The following is an 18,060-nucleotide window of genomic DNA, read 5'->3' on the forward strand; positions in this document are numbered from 1 at the left end:
AGATCAATGACACAGCTCAATTAAGGACCACTTGCCACTCCAGTCCCACTCTCCTCATTTAGGAGGTATGTCACTAGAGTGTTGAGGTAAACCTTATCCTCTGCCTCCTTGTCCATATTAACTATTCCAATTCCCATTTCAGCCCCTTTTCTCAATTGGATTTAATAGTAGCTATTCTAGATAGAGCTCAACTGTGAAAGCCTTTTGACTACACAAAGAATTACTACATAGATGTCTGCAGTGGAAGAAGTGAAATAGGTAGGAGCATGGCCTAGGTTGAGGTTGCTAGGCTTAATGCATCTAAAATTGAAATTACCTCCTTAGCATATCTCCATATGAGAAGTCTAGTGAACTCTAAAATTGTGGTAGACGCAAGCCTCTTGGGCTCTTCAAAACAGCATCCAGGTTAACCAGCAGCTGAAAGACTCTGTCCTGGTGGCTGAGTCAATCAAAACTAGCTAGAAGAATCTCCTTCCAAATTAATCAAACTCAAATTATTCTAACTACAGCTTTATTTTCCAGTGAGCTGGAGAACTCCTGTAGGGAGGCTTTCTGTTCCCAGGGCCTTTGGTCTGCTCAGGAAAAAACTCCATAACACATTTCCTAGAGCTAATTGCAATACTGTACATTATTTTTTATTTTATTTATTTATTTATTTATTTATTTAAGGTTTTTATATACCGGCAATCATGAGCACATATCTTGCTGGTTTACATGGAACGGGAGTGCATTAAATACAACAACTAGAACTGTGGTGATCGAAGGAGCAGTTACAAATAACAAGGGTAGCAGAACTTGGATAAGAAGGAAGAGATAGGAAAGAATAAACGGTTGAACGGTATACAAATAAATTAAATGCTATGTAAAAATGGCATGATTAATGGCTGAATATTTGAAGTCCTTGGTTTGTATCTATGACGTGATATTAGATTGTGTCTGGGAAAGCTTGTACATTATAAAGGATTTCAGAGATCAGCTGGCTGACAAAGTTGCCATATTCAGTTTGAACATTTATTTGATTAGGCAGTGCGGGAACAGGCTTTGTACTGCCTGTGTCAGAAAGCTATCCAGATGTAGACCTGGGCCATTTTTCAAGCAATGGGCTTAATAGCCATGTCCCTAGCAGGCAAGGGGAATGTTCTGGCCAACAGAAATCCTGGATGGGTGAGTAGCAAATCAGATAGTTTGAAGTACACTTGCACTGGATCTTTGTCTCTTATGAACCAAAAAGTCCCAATTGTCTGTTCTAGGAGAGAGACTAAAGGCAAATTAGCCTTGGTCGCCTACTTCCTAGATTGTGGAGAATGTGTTCTCTGTTCTTATCCTCTCATTATTCCAGTGGCAAAAACTTTGCTAAAATTCAGAAGGGACAAAGAAACTATGAGCCTCATGGCCTCTTATTGGCAGAGACAGATTGGGTTTCTGTTCTTGTGGGAGCTGTCAGTGATCAGAATATAGTTTGAGGTCATTATTTAGTTTTAAAAGGAGATTCCACTCAGTATTTGAGAGATCTGATTATGCCTTATGTGCAAGCTCTATTCTCCATTAGGAAGGTTTACCTGCAAGAAATTTGTTGGGCTTTCTCAGTTGTAGGCCATTGTTGTGGAATGCCATTCTGGCTGAGTTGCACACTGTGGATGTTTTTAAATAGTTCGGCAAGCCTTTGATTAATTAGCCTGGGCTGACTGTACTCTGAGTATTCTTTTAGATCTACTTTTTATAGCTTTTTGTGTGTTAAAGCTAGTTAATGTTTTAGTTTAGCTGCTTAGCATAATTTTATTGAAATAGGTGGAATATTAAAAAATATACATAAATTGGGGAACCTGCCTGGTTCTGGAATTCTCCCAACTCTCATTATTCAAAACCAGACAATGTTATATCATCTTCACGATGGCGCACACATGCTCAGTATGTGCCAAACGCTGCTACAAGCTATGAAGTAAAACAAAAAACCTGGGCTTTGTCAGATGTAGGTCCTCAGAGTTGGGTACTGTCATTCTTCTGTCCTCCGCAAACACCTGTTACAGGTAAGCAGCTTTTGTTTTCTGTGCAATGGTGAATAAATAAAAATCAGAGAAGAATCAAGTTTGCTTACCATAAATGGTGTGTTTTGTAGATAGCAGGATGAATTAGGCATGTTGAATGGGTGATATCATCAAGGTGGCATTTGGCAGAGCTCTCTCTCAAAGGTAAGGCTTTTTTTGCCCTACTGGGCATGTGTGGTAGTTACCGTGTGAATGAGCCTTTCAGGTGTCTTCTCAGTTTGTCAAAGTGAAAAAGATTTCATCCATAATATGTAGGGATGCAGTCTAGAGAGGAAGGGTGGCAATGCATTGCTATTTCATCCTACAATCTATGGAAAACAGTTTACAGTAAGCAAACTTGCTTCTTTTCCCTCAATGAGCAGGCTGAATTAGCCATGCTGAATAGGGAATCTCAAGCTAAGGGTTGTAAATGAAAAAGTCAGTTCATTAGAGGCTATCTATGCTTGATAGTTCTTTTCTGTTGCCTCTGAATTTTTTTTTCTTTTTTTTACACAACCTGGACTCCTGTGTGGACAGCTTGGTTGCTGGATGCGATATGATGAACTGCTCTTCCCACTGATCCATCTGCATTAGCTTGCTTAACTAGACAATGCAATGTGAATGAACAGATGACCAAGTGGCTGCTTTGCAGATGTCCTCAGTAGACACATTTTCCAGGTGTGCCAGAGAAGTCACTGTTGCTCTGACCTGTGTGCCTTCACGGGATGTATAAGAGTGAGGGATCTTGATTCATTGCAATGTTGAATGCAATTTGTAATCAAATTGGAGATGATTCTTTTTACAACTGGTGTTCCCAATCTCTTTGGGTCATAAGACATGAAAAGTTGAGATGATTTCCTATGACTAAGAATATAAGAAATTGCCATAATGTGTCAGAACAAGGGTCAATCAAGCCCAGCATCCTGTTTCCAACAGTGTCCAGTCCAGGCTCAAGTACCTGGCAAGAACCCAAACACTAAGTAGATCCCATGCTACTGATGTCAGTAGTAGTAGTGGCTACTGCTTAAGTCAACTTGATTAATAAGTTAATGGACGTCTCAGAACTTAACCAAACCTTTTTCAAACCCAGCTACACTACACTAACCACATCCTCTGGCAACAAATTCCAGAGTTTAATTGTACACAGTGAGAGAGAATTTTCTCATTAGTTTTAAATGTGCTACTTGCTAACTTCATGGAGTGCCCCCTAGCCCTTCTATTATCCAAAAGCGTAAATAACCGATTCACATGTACCTGTTCTAGACCTCTCATAATTTTAAAGACCTCTACCCTATCCCTCCTCAGCCGTCTCTTCTCCAAGCTGAACAGCTCTTACCTCTTTAGCTTTTCCTCATAGGGGAGCTGTTCCATCCCCTTTATCATATTGGTCACCCTTCTCTGTACCCTCTCCAGTGCAACTATATTCCCTTTGAAAGGTGGTGACCATAACTCATTCAAGGTGTGGTCCCACTATGGAGCAATAGAAGCAATATGACATTTTCTGTTTTATTCACCATTCCCTTGCTAATAATTCCTAACATTGTTTGCTTTTTTTGACTGCTGCAGCCCACTGAGCCGATGGTGCCTAGTTCTTTCTCCTGGTTGGTAACTCCTAATATGTAACCTAACATTGTAAAACTACATTATGGGTTATTTTTCCCTATATGCAACGTTGAGTTTGACATTTATAATAAGCCAAGGCTCTCTTGCAGTCTAAGGAACTCAAGTTCTTCTCTTGATTGTGTGTATGCAGTTTCAGAAAAAACATGGGAAGCATTATAGACTGATTTAAGTGGAGACCACCTTTGGAAGGAATTTCGGGTGGGTTCTCAAGACCATTTTGTCGTGGAAGAACTTGTAGCTAAGGTGGAAAATGAATTACAGCTTGAAGTTTGCTCACTTCTTGCTTACGTAATTGCCACTAAGATGACAACCTTCCAAGCTAAGAACTTTATCGAAAGGCTCAAAAGGTGAGTCCATTAGAACTTGCAGTACGATGTTGATATTCCAAGGAACTGGAGGCTTCTGTATGGGGGGATGGGGGGGGGGGGGGGCATAACTGTAGCAGACTTTTCAGAAGAAACTAGAGGATGCTGTGATATGGAGATTCCCTCTTCCAAGACATGGTAAGTTGCTATAGCACTTAGATGTACTCGAATGAGAAAATGTTGCGAGATCAATGCAGGATAGGTAGTTGAGGTAATTTAACATCTATCATAAGAAATTGCCATGCTGGGTCAGACCAAGGGTCCATCAAGCCCAGCATCCTGTTTCCAACAGAGGCCAAACCAGGCCCCAAGAACCTGGCAATTACCCAAATACCAAGAAGAACCCATGCTACTGATGCAATTAATAGCAGTGGCTATTCCCTAAGTAAACTTGAATTAATAGTAGTTAATGGACTTCTTCTCCAAGAACTTATCCAAACCTTTTTCAAACCCAGCTACACTAACTGCACTAACCAAACCCTCTGGCAACAAATTCCAGAGCTTAATTGTGCGTTGAGAGAAAAATAATTTTCTCCAATTAGTCTTAAATGTGTTACTTGCTAACTTCATGGAAGTCCTTCTATTATCGAGGTTCACATGTAAATGGATTTATGGACCGCTGTTCACACCATGTGCTGTATCACTTCTATTTAAAAGAATAGTTTTGGCAAGTGGATTGTTTCCTTATGGAGACTGACATCTTTGACTTCAGATGACAGGTTGAAGCTAGTTAGCATTGAGTGCTCAATTTCCATGCTGTGAGCCCCTTCCTCTGATTCAATGTCTGGCTGCTGCTTCTGCTTTGGGGACTTTGGATCTGGCTGCCATGGTGAGTGGAGAAGTCACCACGGCCTCAGAGGAGGTGTCGTTGAGTCCCCTTGACATCTGTCCACCGGCTGCATGGGTGGGGCCATAGCTCGCTGCGCTGAGCCCTGAAGTGGTTCCTTAAGCAACGGATGCTGAGGGAGCAGCTTTGTTGTACTCACCTGTGCTGAGAGCTTCTACGATCTGCGCCAATGGTTTGGAAACCACCCCCCCCCCCCCCCAGTTTGGTGAGGAGATAGAAGTTGGCACTTGTCTATGGAGGGAGTTCCTTTCTCGCTTAAGAAACCCCCGGTGGTAACCCTGGAATTGTTGTGGAACCTTGTTTCTATGATGAGCAAAGCTTTTTCAGAGTGCTCCTCTAAGATTTATGCTTTGTCACAGCAAGTTGACTTACTCTGTAGAAATAATACATCTCAACAGGAGTTTCATAAAAAATTTAAACAAATAGAAGAAGAAATACATACTATTAGAGGAGTACAAAATTCTTTAATTCAAGGCAGTGGCTCATTGAACAGAAGAGAAGAATTTGTTGAACAGAATGAGGCACTTAAATCTTCGATTCTTGAATTTTCCAAGGGTGGTGGGAGAGTTACCGCATTTAACCTTGAAGAGGTATTTCCTCGCACTTTTGGAGTTTTCTTCTGATACCCCCTCGATAAAGTATGTTTTTTACCATCTAGCCCAGGCTCTCAAATTCAATCACCCACTGTTGATATGGTGAATTTGACTGAATACCTCGAATCATCTCATTATAAAGTGGTAGAACGAGCTACATTACTGGTATCATTTTTTTGCTGATAGTGATTTAAGCTGAGTAATGAAGTATTTTAAGAAATCTAATGTACCATTTATGGGACAGTCTGTGAGGATATTTCTGGACTTGGCCAAGGTTACACAAAGAAGGAAGGGATTCCTGGCCTTAGGGGCATCCTTCTTTTTGAGATATCTGTGTAAGTGTATAGTCAAGTATAATAATGATAGCTTTGTCTTTTTTTTTTCACCTGAGCAACTTAACATTTTCCTGGAATCATCCGAAAGAAGTGAAGTTTAAGAGACATCTAATATACATTTTGGGAGCCGAAGTAAACTAAGTCTTTTTTTCCCTTTTACTTAGATTTCCTTTATATCTACATATTAGGTTGTGGTCTAATCAGGGCTGGTGCAAGGGTATTAGGCACCCTAGGTGAACCTTCTACCTTGCGCCTCCACTCCCCCCTCCCAGTCACGCCATCCCACAGTCTCAGCCCTGACTCCTACCTCATTCTCAATTGTGCCCACCGAGCGTGTGGATTTCTGGGCCGTGAGCAGGTTGGGTCCTGCTCATAGCCCGCCACATCGTCACTCCTCTTTGCTGCCCCATATGGCTCATGCCCAGTGGCGTACCAAGGGTCTCTGGTGCATTTGTGTGCCTCTCCAGCACCCCTCCCCCCCCCCAAATCCTTCTTGTACTATTGCTTAAGGCCACAGAAAATCAGTAGCATCTCTAGACAGAAGGGGGGGGGGGGGGAGGAGCCAAAGTGACATTTCCTCATCACACCCACCTCCATAGCATGGCCCCTGCTTTAAAATTGGCTATAAAAAAAAGTCTTAAAGACCAAAGGGTCTTCTGTGTAATTTTAAAAAGTTGTCCAGTTTCACACCTCTAGTAAAACTATTAAAATTTTTTGATAGCTTTATTCAACTAATTCTATATGGCTATGAGAGTGAAGTCTGGAAAGTATACAGGAAGGAAAATGTCAATATAAATCCTGCACCTCCATTTCTGTAACATGGAAATTCACCCAGCAATGGAGCTTGAGTGTTTCCCTTACCACTCATCAAACAAAAACATATTTTCAAATTCTGGTATCACCTCACAGTAATAGCAACACAAACACCTTCCACTGCCAGACACTTATGTTTTCGAGGTGTTTGGTGGATTCTTAGGGCAACAGTGATGGAGACTCACACGGGGAGGAGCCCCGCGGGGAGCTGTAGCACCAGGCTAGACTCATGCACAAAACACAGATAACTTTATTATGCAGCTTGTAGCGTTCACCAGAGGTGGCAGTAGAGAGGAGTTTCCGTAGTAGCAGTCTGGGATCCTCTGTGGAGGAGACCCGTCCCACAATGGTGGTGTGAGGCTCCGATGCAGGTGTTCGGCGAGGAGCTGTAGGTGAGACAGACTGGAGACGTTAGTACTCACTCTCTAGTAGCTGTAATGTAGAGTTCCCAGCAGGCAGCAGAGTAGGTAGCAAGCACCAGGATAGACAGCGCAGGCCCTTCAGCGAGTACCTGCATTCAGGATAGGCACCTGTAAAAGAGTAAAGGGCCCCCGAGGAGCGGGTACCCACGTTAGTAGAACCCCGGAGGGTGTAGAGAGCTTCCAGCAGCAGCGAGAAGTGGCAGAGCAGCTTAGACCGGAACGAATCCAATCCTTGCTAACTCAATGGTGGTTAGCAAATGGGCAACCTAAATATTTGAAAGCAGTGACGTCACGCAAGGGGGATGCCCCCGAGGTTCGCGCCAACACTGCAATAAAGATGTGAGGCGTGCGCATGCACACGCCCTAGGAGGCCCTCAGGTAAAACATGGGACGCTGGAGGGTGCAGCAAGGAGATGCTTCGGATGCCATTCTCCCAAGGCTGGTGGCGAAAGCTGAAATAGAGGTGAGGCACATAGGACGAAGCCGTCTGAGTCCGGACGCAACAGACACATTGTGAACTAACACAAAAGCCTGCAAAAAAGGCACTCAAAATCTATACAGCAAGCCTATCATAACATAACAGTAATATCAACAAGGACTCAAACAATGACCCTACCTGTGAAAAAGCAGCACAATACCAATACACCACCTACCGAGGAAACAAAACAACTCCGATTGCTATAGATCCCTACATAGACACGCTAGCAGAATCTCTCATCATGGTAACACACACAGAGCAGAGACAGACCCTCACCAAATATAGAATGAAGGATCTCAAATTAGACAAACTGAAATGGAAACCCCAAGAAGCCAGATTCTGAATGTAACAATGGAAAAACAGAACCACCATTCCTCATAAAACAAAATCAAGAAAATAAAGAGCCCGCAACTCTGATTTGGGAGCGGGGCACAATGGGTGCGGGCAGAAGGCTGCAGAATCGAGAGGGAGGGAAGAAGGAAATGATGCAACGGCGTTGGGGGAGGGGAGGGATGTCGGCGGAGGGAGGTGCGGTGTTTGGTTGGCACAATTAAACTCTGGAATTTGTTGCCAGAGGATGTGGTTAGTGCAGTTAGTGTAGCTGTGTTTAAAAAAGGATTGGATAAGTTCTTGGATGAGAAATCCATTACCTGCTATTAATTAAGTTGACTTAGATAATAACCACTGCTATTACTAGCAACGGTAACATGGAATAGACTTAGGTTTTGGGTACTTGCCAGGTTCTTATGGCAAGTACCCAAAACCTAAGTCTAAGTGAGAGAGAGGGAGGTTATGGTGGGTATAAGAACATGTATGTGTGTGTATGTGACATACACTGTCACACACATGCCCACGTGGTTCCAGCAACGTTTTTCTTCCGGGGCCACGCAGGCAGGAAGGAGGAGGAGCACCTGCAGGTTTGAATGTGACCTTTTTCTTCGGGCCGTGGTGAGATAAGCTCCACCATGGCCCTGCCGATCTTCCTGCTGTGTGCATCCGGCACACAGCACAGCAGTAGTTCCTTGCTCACCCGCCAGTGAGATGAGGTTCACTGGCGGCAGCATGGGCCTCCCATGTCGGCCATCAGCGCCCCCCTATGGCCCTGCACCTGGGGGCATTGGCTCCCCCTGTCCTCCCCTCTGGATACTGTACTCCCTAATGCTCGGCACCCTAGGCCTAGGCCTAGTTTGCCTAGTGCTTCCGCCGGCCCTAGGTCTAATGAATACTGTGATTTTGTGATTTGGAAAAGTTTCTTTAATTATTATTTCTATGTAAACTATGTATCGTGTTTCTGAAGTAAAGAGGATTCTTTGTGTAAATTTTTTTTAGCTTTAATAAATAATTTAAAAAAAAAAAAAAGAGAGAGGCAACCTCCTATCTCCTGTTCCTAGAGGTGGGTAGGCACACCTTCATTGGGAGGCTGGGGATGCTCCACCACTCAAGCCTGTGCCCCATCAGGCTGCTTGGGACGAAAGGACTGAGACCTACCCAAAGGTAGAGTCCTCTGAAAGGCTGCTCCTCTGTAGGGTTGAAAATACTTAAACCCCCTATTACGGACCTCTCATGCTGAAGGAGCATGAAGCCTGTTTCTTATCCTCTGATAACAGAGGAAGATGGGAATCACCCCACTTATTGGCCATTTTCTCCAACTCTCTCCCAAACACGAGTGAACCTTTAAAGAGCAACTTTGTAAGGTTAGACTTTGAGGTTGTATCGGCCAACCAATTTCTCAGCCTTACCTGATGCCTAGCTGCTATTACCAATGCCATCCCTCTGGCCGAAGTGCGGACCAAATCGCAGCCTGCATCTGCCAGAAAGGTGGCTGCTGGTTCCATCACTGCCCTAGAATTCACACCAGATTCATCGACTTTCTGAGAGAGAAGTAAACAAGAGCAAGCCACCATGGAACACAAATCTATCTGCAAATTAATTGCCATTGCTTCAAAAGACTGCTCAAGTATAGCCTCAATTCTTCTATCCTGTGCAACCTTAAAGGCCGTTCCCCTTTCTACGGGGATAATTGTCTGCTTGGTAATGGCACGCACAAGCGCATCCACCTTTGGAAAGTGCAATTGCTCTCTCGCAGCTGGATCCAGGGAGTATAGTTCTTCCAAGACTCATCCTCCTTTAAAATTAGCTTCCGGGGCACCCCATTCAAGATCAATCAATTCTTGAATGGCCTCCATAATAGGGAAGAAACAAGAGGCTTTACGCAAAGAAATCAAAATGGGATCTTTCTTTGGCTCAGACATGGATTCAGCCCCCCAGAACTCCTAGTATCTTCAATGTCTGGAAAAGCTGAACCTGTAACTCGGCTCTATGAAAGAAACACAACATAGTTCTATACGGAGGAATTTTCCCATCCTCAAGGGAGGAGGGATCAGCTTCATCATCCATGTCATCTGGATCCCTAGCAGGAGACCCGCAGCAGATCTAGACTTACTTAGCACTTACCCGCAGCACTGGGCATGCGGGAATTCGCAGCCTGCGATCCTGACACGTCAAAATTGGCTGGGGCTGAAGACTGAGCCTGAAGAAAATACTGCAGTCCTTGAAAAAATTCTCCCAAGGAAAGGCAATGAGATTGATGCCAAACCCAGGGGGCATCTGACCTGCACCCACTGAACTACCTTCCCTCGCTGATGAACCAGTTAGGGGAATTCCAAAACCAGCAACACCTCTGGCAGTTCTATTTCCATTCTCACACCAGGCTGGGAAGAGCCGGGCTTAGTCAAATCAGACCGAGGCAATTCTCCCTAAGCCTCCAAACTGCACTGACCCAAGTTAGAGGGAACGCCAAGCTGGGATGCGCGAATATGACAAGCAACACATAGGGCAAGGTGCTTAGGCTTCTTTGCTATGGGCGCCATCAGTCTGTCAATACGCCCTAACAGTGTCTGATAATAGTGCGCCCATCTGTGTTCGCGCTGCAATAACTGGTTGAATTTTAAATCCCCAGGAACTTGATTCTATTCATGTTTCTAAAGCACAGATTGTTTCAGTTTTGTGAATTCTTCTATTAGTCTTATGGAAATCTCTGATCATATTTTGATATGGATAGATCAGAGATTTTTTTTAGAATAATGGGTAGGTTTTCTGTGGAGATTCCCTGGTTTCTGATGAAGCAGAAGAGTTAGGGCATCCTAAAAGTTCCATTAAAAGCAAAAGTAGTTTCCTAGCATGTAGCAGATGGACTCAGGACCACTGGGTATAGTGTACTCCTATTTTTGGAAGTGGATTCACAGGTGTGTGGGGGTGGTGGGGACATGGAGGATGTTTGCTATTTTGTTGTGAAAGAAATGGGCGAGTTCTTCACTTTTACTTTTGGCTTCTTTGCCAGTGATAGGGTGGGGGGCAGATTTAGTGAGGTCTGTGACATAAGAAAATAGCATTTTAGCGTTGAACTTGTATTTGTGTATTTTAGATGCATAGTAGTCACATTTCGTCTTGAGAGTGGAGTGTCTGTAATTGTGGAGGGCAGATTTGTATATGGAGACTTGTTGCGGGGTAGGATCTTTGCGCCAGATTCTCTCTTTCAGTCTGAGGTCAATTTTCATTCTTTTTAGCTCGGGGGTATACCAGGGATTTTTGTGGGGGGTTTTTGTGCTTGGTGTAGCTCTTTGCTAATGAGAGGACATATTTAATTGGCAATGTTATTAGTGAGGTTATTCCATGAAGTGAGTGCTGCATCAGGAGTGGAGCAGTCTAGATTGTTGAGAGAGTTGGAGAGGGAAGAGATCAGATCCTCTGTGGAGCAGGGTATTCTGAAGATAATGGTGTTACTATGCTATGGGTTGTGTGTAGTTGGGGACTTTATAGAGAGAAGAACATTTATGAGTGAGTGATCTGACCAAGGTACCAGCGTGCAGGTGGGTGAGTTAGGGGATTGAATGCAAGAGTTAACAAAGATAAAGTTGAGTGTGTGACCTGCTTTATGAGTAGGGGATGTGATGAGTTGTCTAAAGCCAATGGCATAGAGTGAGTTGAGGAAAGTTTCACAGGAGGAAGAGAGGGGGATGGAGTCTACATGGAGATTGAAGTCTCCTAAGATGATGGTCAGGAAGTCTATATTGATGTTATCCAAGATGAATTCTATTAAAGGGGATGGGTTATGTTCTAGTAGATCGGGGGGGGAGAGTATATAAGGCAGATTTGAAGTTCTGGGGATTTGAATAAGCCGATTTCGAATCTTGGGGGGGGGGGGGAGGGGAATGTAGAAGTTTAGCAGTCTCAGTTTGAGGTGTTTTTTAACCACTAAGAGGAGACATCCACCTTTTTTTTTTTTTTTTTTAGGCCTTGGGATGGAGAATATATCATAGGAGTAGATGGGGAGCTGATTTAATAGGATAGTGTCCGAATCCTTAAGCCATGATTCTGTGACGGCACAAATTTCAGGCTTGCAATCTAGGAGTAGATCATTAAGGATGGGGTTTTTCTCTTTAGGGATTGAGCATTGAAGAGAGCTATAGATAATGTGGTGAGTCCTAGTAGCTGTGTCGGGGGGGGGGGGGGGGGGGGAAATTATGATAGGAAGGAGTGATTTGTGCTGGGCAGGGGGTTGGTGAAGGAGTGAATGGTGTGTGTGTGAGAATGGTAATAAATACGGGGAATGGGGTAGGTTATGTTTGGGACAAGGGGTGAGGGGCAGGATACAGTGATATTGTCAGAGAACAGCAGTTAACAGCAAGATACAGGAGCTTAGGGTGTTACACAGTTTGCATTGATTAGCTAGATTGCCATAAGATAGAAAAACTGTTGGAGATAGAGCTGAACAGCGATACTTTGAAGGACTGTCATTACTGATGCTGGCACCTGTGTCAGTAGGTGCAGTGTGGCTGCTTGCATGGAAGACAGCCTATGACAGTGTCCAGCCAAGAAAGATCTGCGAGTCAAGGATCAGGGAGGTTGATGAGAGATTGCTGATAAATTGAGAGGATGACAAGCCTGCCGCATGCACAGGTCCGCACGAAGGGGCGCACTAAGGGGCAGGCCCCTTAGTCACGCTCCTTCAACGTGAGATGCTGAAGGCCGGTGTTCCTACTTTTAAATGCCCTCCAGGGCCAGAAGTGAGGTAGGTGGAGGGGTGGGCCGATCGCCGCGTGGATCTCCAGTTGGGGCCTGGCGAGGGGAGGCTGCAGGGCTCGGACCCCAATGGGTCTACAACACCGAGTGCGTCGAGCCGGATGGATGTCGGAGCGATCGGGGGGACAATAAGTAAATCTACAGTTCTAACACTAAATTTTCAAAAGGGAAACTTTGATAAAATGAGGAAAACAGTTAGAAAAAAACTGAAAGGTGCAGCTGCAAAGGTTGTGTTCAACAGGCACGGACATTGTTTAAAAATCCAATCCTAGACGTGCAGTCCAGATGTATTCAACACATTAAGAAAAGTGGAAGGAAGGCAAAACGATTACCAGCATGGTTAAAAGATGAGGTGAAAGAGGCTATTTTAGCCAAAAAAACAAACAAACATCCTTCATAAATTGGAAGATGGGAGACCCTCAGAGCCCTTGGAGGACTCTGAAGCATCATTCTCCCAGGGACCATAGGAGTCCACATTCTCACTATAAGGAACAGGGGATGGGTCCCTAAGTACTCAGCCTTCATCTAGAAGTACAGACACCAGTAAAACTGGACAGGGGGGGAGGCGCTGTAGGCCTTGGTGGAGCTTCCTTGGAGGAGGACCTGGCAATGACCATCATATTGGTAGGGGGAGGTCTCCTCACCTTGCTGCGGGGTCACTTTGGGGTATCGTGGCGTGAGCTGGTGCATCCACGTACCTGGCACCATGCATAGATGGGTTCCAGTACCAATACTTTGGCTCCCCTTGATGTTTGGCCCGGTCCTCCCCCAGTGCTGAGGCTGATGACAAGGAACCAGAGTCCTTGGCCTTGAGGAGATAGAAGGTGGTCTGTCTCTGGTGGCCCTATATGCTGATGGAACCAACAGTTCTGCTGATGTCTATGGCATGATGTTTGTTGGTGTGGTTCCTTGGTCCTTCTATGCTGATGCTGCCAATGCTGATGGCTCAGATTTCTTCATGCCGAAGAGCTGCTTTATCTTGTTGAGTTGAAGCAGACATCCCTTTGGGGGTCATCTAGCTGCATAAGCTGCAATCCCAGACATCAAGCGATGTCCCCAGGCAGAGGACATATATCTCAGTGAGAGCCATAGTCCTTGGGCACCGGATGCATTGCCAAAAACTGGATGTGGCCATGTCAGATGAAACAAGGGGCACAAACTGAAAATGGCGGCAGCAGAGTGGAGATGGCCAGTGAGTACTGATGCACCGATGCCACAGAGAATCGATCGTGAAAGGACACTTACCAGAATCGCTGAAAACCCTGACAAGGAGCACTACGAGAAGGCACCAAGAAGGACCTGGTGACGGAACAACAGAAAAAAACATAAAAGACAGGAGAGAGAAGTTTTTCCACAAGGCCAAAAACAGCCAAAAATGAGCTCACTCATACTGCGAGGCTTACAACTTTGCAGAAAAAGAGAAACTGGAGAGGGACCCTGCCTGGACACATGGTATAGGGCATGCTGGGCAAGCTTAGTGTGCCTAGTCATTGGGGCTCCATCTGATGATATCACCCATGTGTGTGGACTACCATGCTGTTAAAAAGAGAAAACACTTTTTTCACCAACTCTCTCCATACTTTCCAATCAAAATGCTGTTGCTCCTTGTGACCTTAGGCAAGTCACTTTACCCTCCATTGCCTCAGGTACAAACTTAAGATTGTAAGCCCACTGGGGATAGGGAAATACCTACAGTACCTGAATGTAATCCACTTTGAAGTGCTGATAAAAGTGCGAAAAGTGGAATATTAAATAAATAAATAAATAAATAAATAAATAAATATTTCACCCCACTCACATTCTCCGCCTTCCTCCCTCACTTGCAAACCTATCTACACAGCCATCCCACTCAAACTTCTCCAAACAGGCACCCCTCCACACAGATATTCATCGGAATTTTAGTATTGTGTATGTAGACCACTTTTCCTTGCTTGCTTTTTAAAGTTTGAATTTATCCCAGAATGGTTTTCACTAACTGGGATAATGTTTCGGCTCTGTTCTAGGTAAAGCCAGTTGAAGGAACCCTTGTGAACATTCCACAATAGAGATGTGAATCGTGTGATCGATTGTCTTAACGATCGATTTTGGCTGGCGGGGGGAGGGAATCTTATCGTCGCGGTTTTGTTTTTTTTTAAATAGTTTAAATCGTAAATCGGGGGAGGGCGGGAAAACCGGCACACTAAAACAACCCTAAAACCCACCCTGACCCTTTAAAATAAATCCCCCACCCTCCCGACCCCCCCCCCCAATATTTTAAATTACCTGGGGTCCAGTGGGGGGGGTCCCAGTGTGATCTTCCACTCTCGGGCCATGGCTGCGTTAATAGAAATGGTGCCGGCGCTACCTTTGCCCTGTCATATGACAGGGCAAAGGTAGTGCCGGCGCCATTTTGGTTCCTGTCCCCCGACGTCATGAGCGCAGGAGATCGCTCCCGGACCCCCGCTGGACCCCCAGGGGCTTTTGGCCAGCTTGGGGGCCTCCTGACCCCCACAAGACTTGCCAAAAGTCCAGCGGGGGTCCGGGAGCGACCTCCTGCACTCGTTGCCGTATTGCAAAATTAAACTAAATCAAAGGAGAAAGTAGACAGTCACTCAGCAGTGCATGGTTCGGAGGGAGGTATCTTTGAAGGATACTCATGAAGCACTAGAGTTAGGGCATCCCAACAGAGAGGTTCCAATAATAAGAAAAGAAATCCATGTGCCTATAAGTAAAGACTCACCTGAGCTAAAAGATTCCAATTTATCACTGTCAACTGAAAAGCAGAATGAAAATACAAAAAACAAACAAACACAATTTGAAATGTTTGTATACTAATGCCAGAAGTCTAAGAAGTAAGATGGGATAGTTAGAATGTATAGCAGTGAATGATGACAGATTTAATTGGCATCTCAGAGACATGGTGGCAAGCGGATAACCAATGAGAGAGTGCTATACCAGGGAACAAAATATATTGCAATCATAGAGAGGAGTAACTTGGTGGCTGTATGCCTGGGATGGCACAGAGTCCAACAGGATAAAGATGCTGCAAGAGACTGAATTCATAATTGAATCTTTATGGGCAGAAAGTCTTTGTGTGTTGGGGAAGTGTATAGCGATAGTATACTACTGTCCACCTGGCCAAATGATGAGACAGACAGTGAAATGCTAAGAGAAATTAGGGAAGCTAGCCAAATGGGTAGTGCAGTAATGGGAGATTTCAATTACCCCAATAGTGACTGGGTAAGTGAAACATCTGGACATGCTAGAGAGATAAAATTCCTGGATGGAATAAATGACAGTTTTATGGAGCAATTGGTTCTGAAACTGACGAGAAAGGGAGCAATTTTAGATCTAATTCTCAGTGCAGCGCACGATTTGGTGAGAGAGGTAACAGTGGTGGGGCTGCTTGGCAACAGTGATCATAAGATCAAATTTGAATTAATGACGGGAGGGGGATAGTAAGTAAATCCATGGCTCTAGCACTAAACTTTCAAAAGGGAAACTTTGATAAAATGAGAAAAATAGATTTAAAAAAAACCTGAAAGGTGCAGCTACAAAGGTTAAGAATGTGTAACAGGTGTGGACATTGTTAAAAAAATACCATCTTAGAAACATAGTCCAGATATATTCCACACATTAAGAAAGGTGGAAGGAAGGTCAAACAAATGACGGCATGGCTAAAAAGTGAAGTGAAAGAGGCTATTTTAGCCAAAAGATCTTCATTCAAAAACTGGAAGAAGTATCCGTCAGAAGAAAATATGTGGGGAATTATGAGCTTTGCTCCTGATGGCCAGCAGGGCATGTCAGGGGTTAACTCTAACTTCCCTTCTCTCTGACCTTTGCACTGAATGCAGCAAGACTAGCACATCTTAAATCTCTAGCTTATAATTAACCCTCACTGCCTAAGGAGAGGATACCTAGCTGCCACGTATTCAGCTGCAGGCAAAAGACAGACACATATATGGTATAGGCTTCAGCAGCCAATGAAATGATTTGTACGCACCTCCTGAGCCAATGGTCTAATGACACGTCTGTATGCTATGGCGAGGAGAGCCAATGATGTGATGGCACATTTGTATGCTATGGATGTATGTAAAATAAAAGGGGACCCACGGGAGTGTTCAGCCCTTTTTCCCTTTTTGCCATGAATCCTGCCTGATGTGTCTTCATTGCCGCAATAAAAATAGGATACAGCATAAGCGCTGGCAAGTTAAATGTAAGACATTGATAAGGAGAGAATTTGATAAGAGAGAATTTGAAAAGTAGATGTAAAAACTCATAATAATTTTTTTAAAAAATATATCCAAAGCAGAAATCCTGTGAGAGAGTCAGTTGGACCGTTAGATGATCGAGGGGTTAAAGGGGCACTTAGGGAAGGTAAGGCCATCGTGGAAAGACTAAACTAATTCTTTGCTTCAGTGTTTATTGAAGAGGATGTTGGGGAGATAGTAGTTCCAGAGACTGTTTTCAAAGTGACAATTCAGATGAACTGAACCAAATCATGGTGAACCTGGAAGATGTGGTGGGCCATATTAACAAACTGGAGTAGTAAGTCACCTGGATTAGATGGTATACACCCCAGGGGTTCTGAAAGAATTAAAAAATGAAATTTCAATTAATTTGTAACCTATCATCAAAATCATCCATTGTACCTGAAGACTGGAAGGTGGGTAATGTAACCCTGTTATTTAAAAAGGGCTCCAGGGGTTATCCAGGAAACTACAGACCGGTGAGCCTGACTTTAGTGCCAGGAAAAATCATGGAAACTGTTATAAAGAATAAAATCACAAAACATTTAGATAGACATGGTTTAATGGGACACAGCCTGCATGGATTTAACCAAAGGAAGTCTTGCCTCACAAATCTACATTTTTTGAAGAGGTGAACAAACATGTGAACAAAGGTGAAGCTGTAGATATGGTGTATTTGGATTTTCTGAATGTATCTGACAAAGTCCTGCATAGAGGCTTCTAAGAAAACTAAAAGGTTATGGGATAGGAGGCAATGTCCTTTTGTGGATTGCAAACTGGTTAAAAGACAAGAAACAGAGAGTAGGATTAAATGGTCTGTTTTCACAGTGGAAAAAGGTAAACAGTGGAGTGCCTCGGGGATCTGTATTTGGACTGGTGCTTTTTAATATAGTTCTAAATGATCTGGAAAGGGGTACAAATTTGTGGATGACACAAAATTTTGCAGAGTAGTTAAATTTCAAGCGGATTGTGATAAATTGCAGGAGGACCTTGCGAGATTGGAAGACTGGGCTTCCAAATGGCAGATGAAATTTAATGTGGACAAGTGCAAAGTGATGCATATAGGGAAAACTAACCCTTGCTGTAGTTATACAATGTTAGGTTCCATCTTAAGAGTTATCACCTAGGAAAGAGATTTAGGCGTCATAGTGCATAATACATCGAAATCATTGGCTCAGTCAGCTGTGGTGGTCAAAAAAGAAACCAGAATGTTAGGAATTATTAGCAAGGGAATGGCAAATAAAACAAT

Source organism: Rhinatrema bivittatum, chromosome 2 (assembly GCF_901001135.1).
Source record: "Rhinatrema bivittatum chromosome 2, aRhiBiv1.1, whole genome shotgun sequence".
NCBI classification, from domain to species: Eukaryota; Metazoa; Chordata; class Amphibia; order Gymnophiona; family Rhinatrematidae; genus Rhinatrema; species Rhinatrema bivittatum.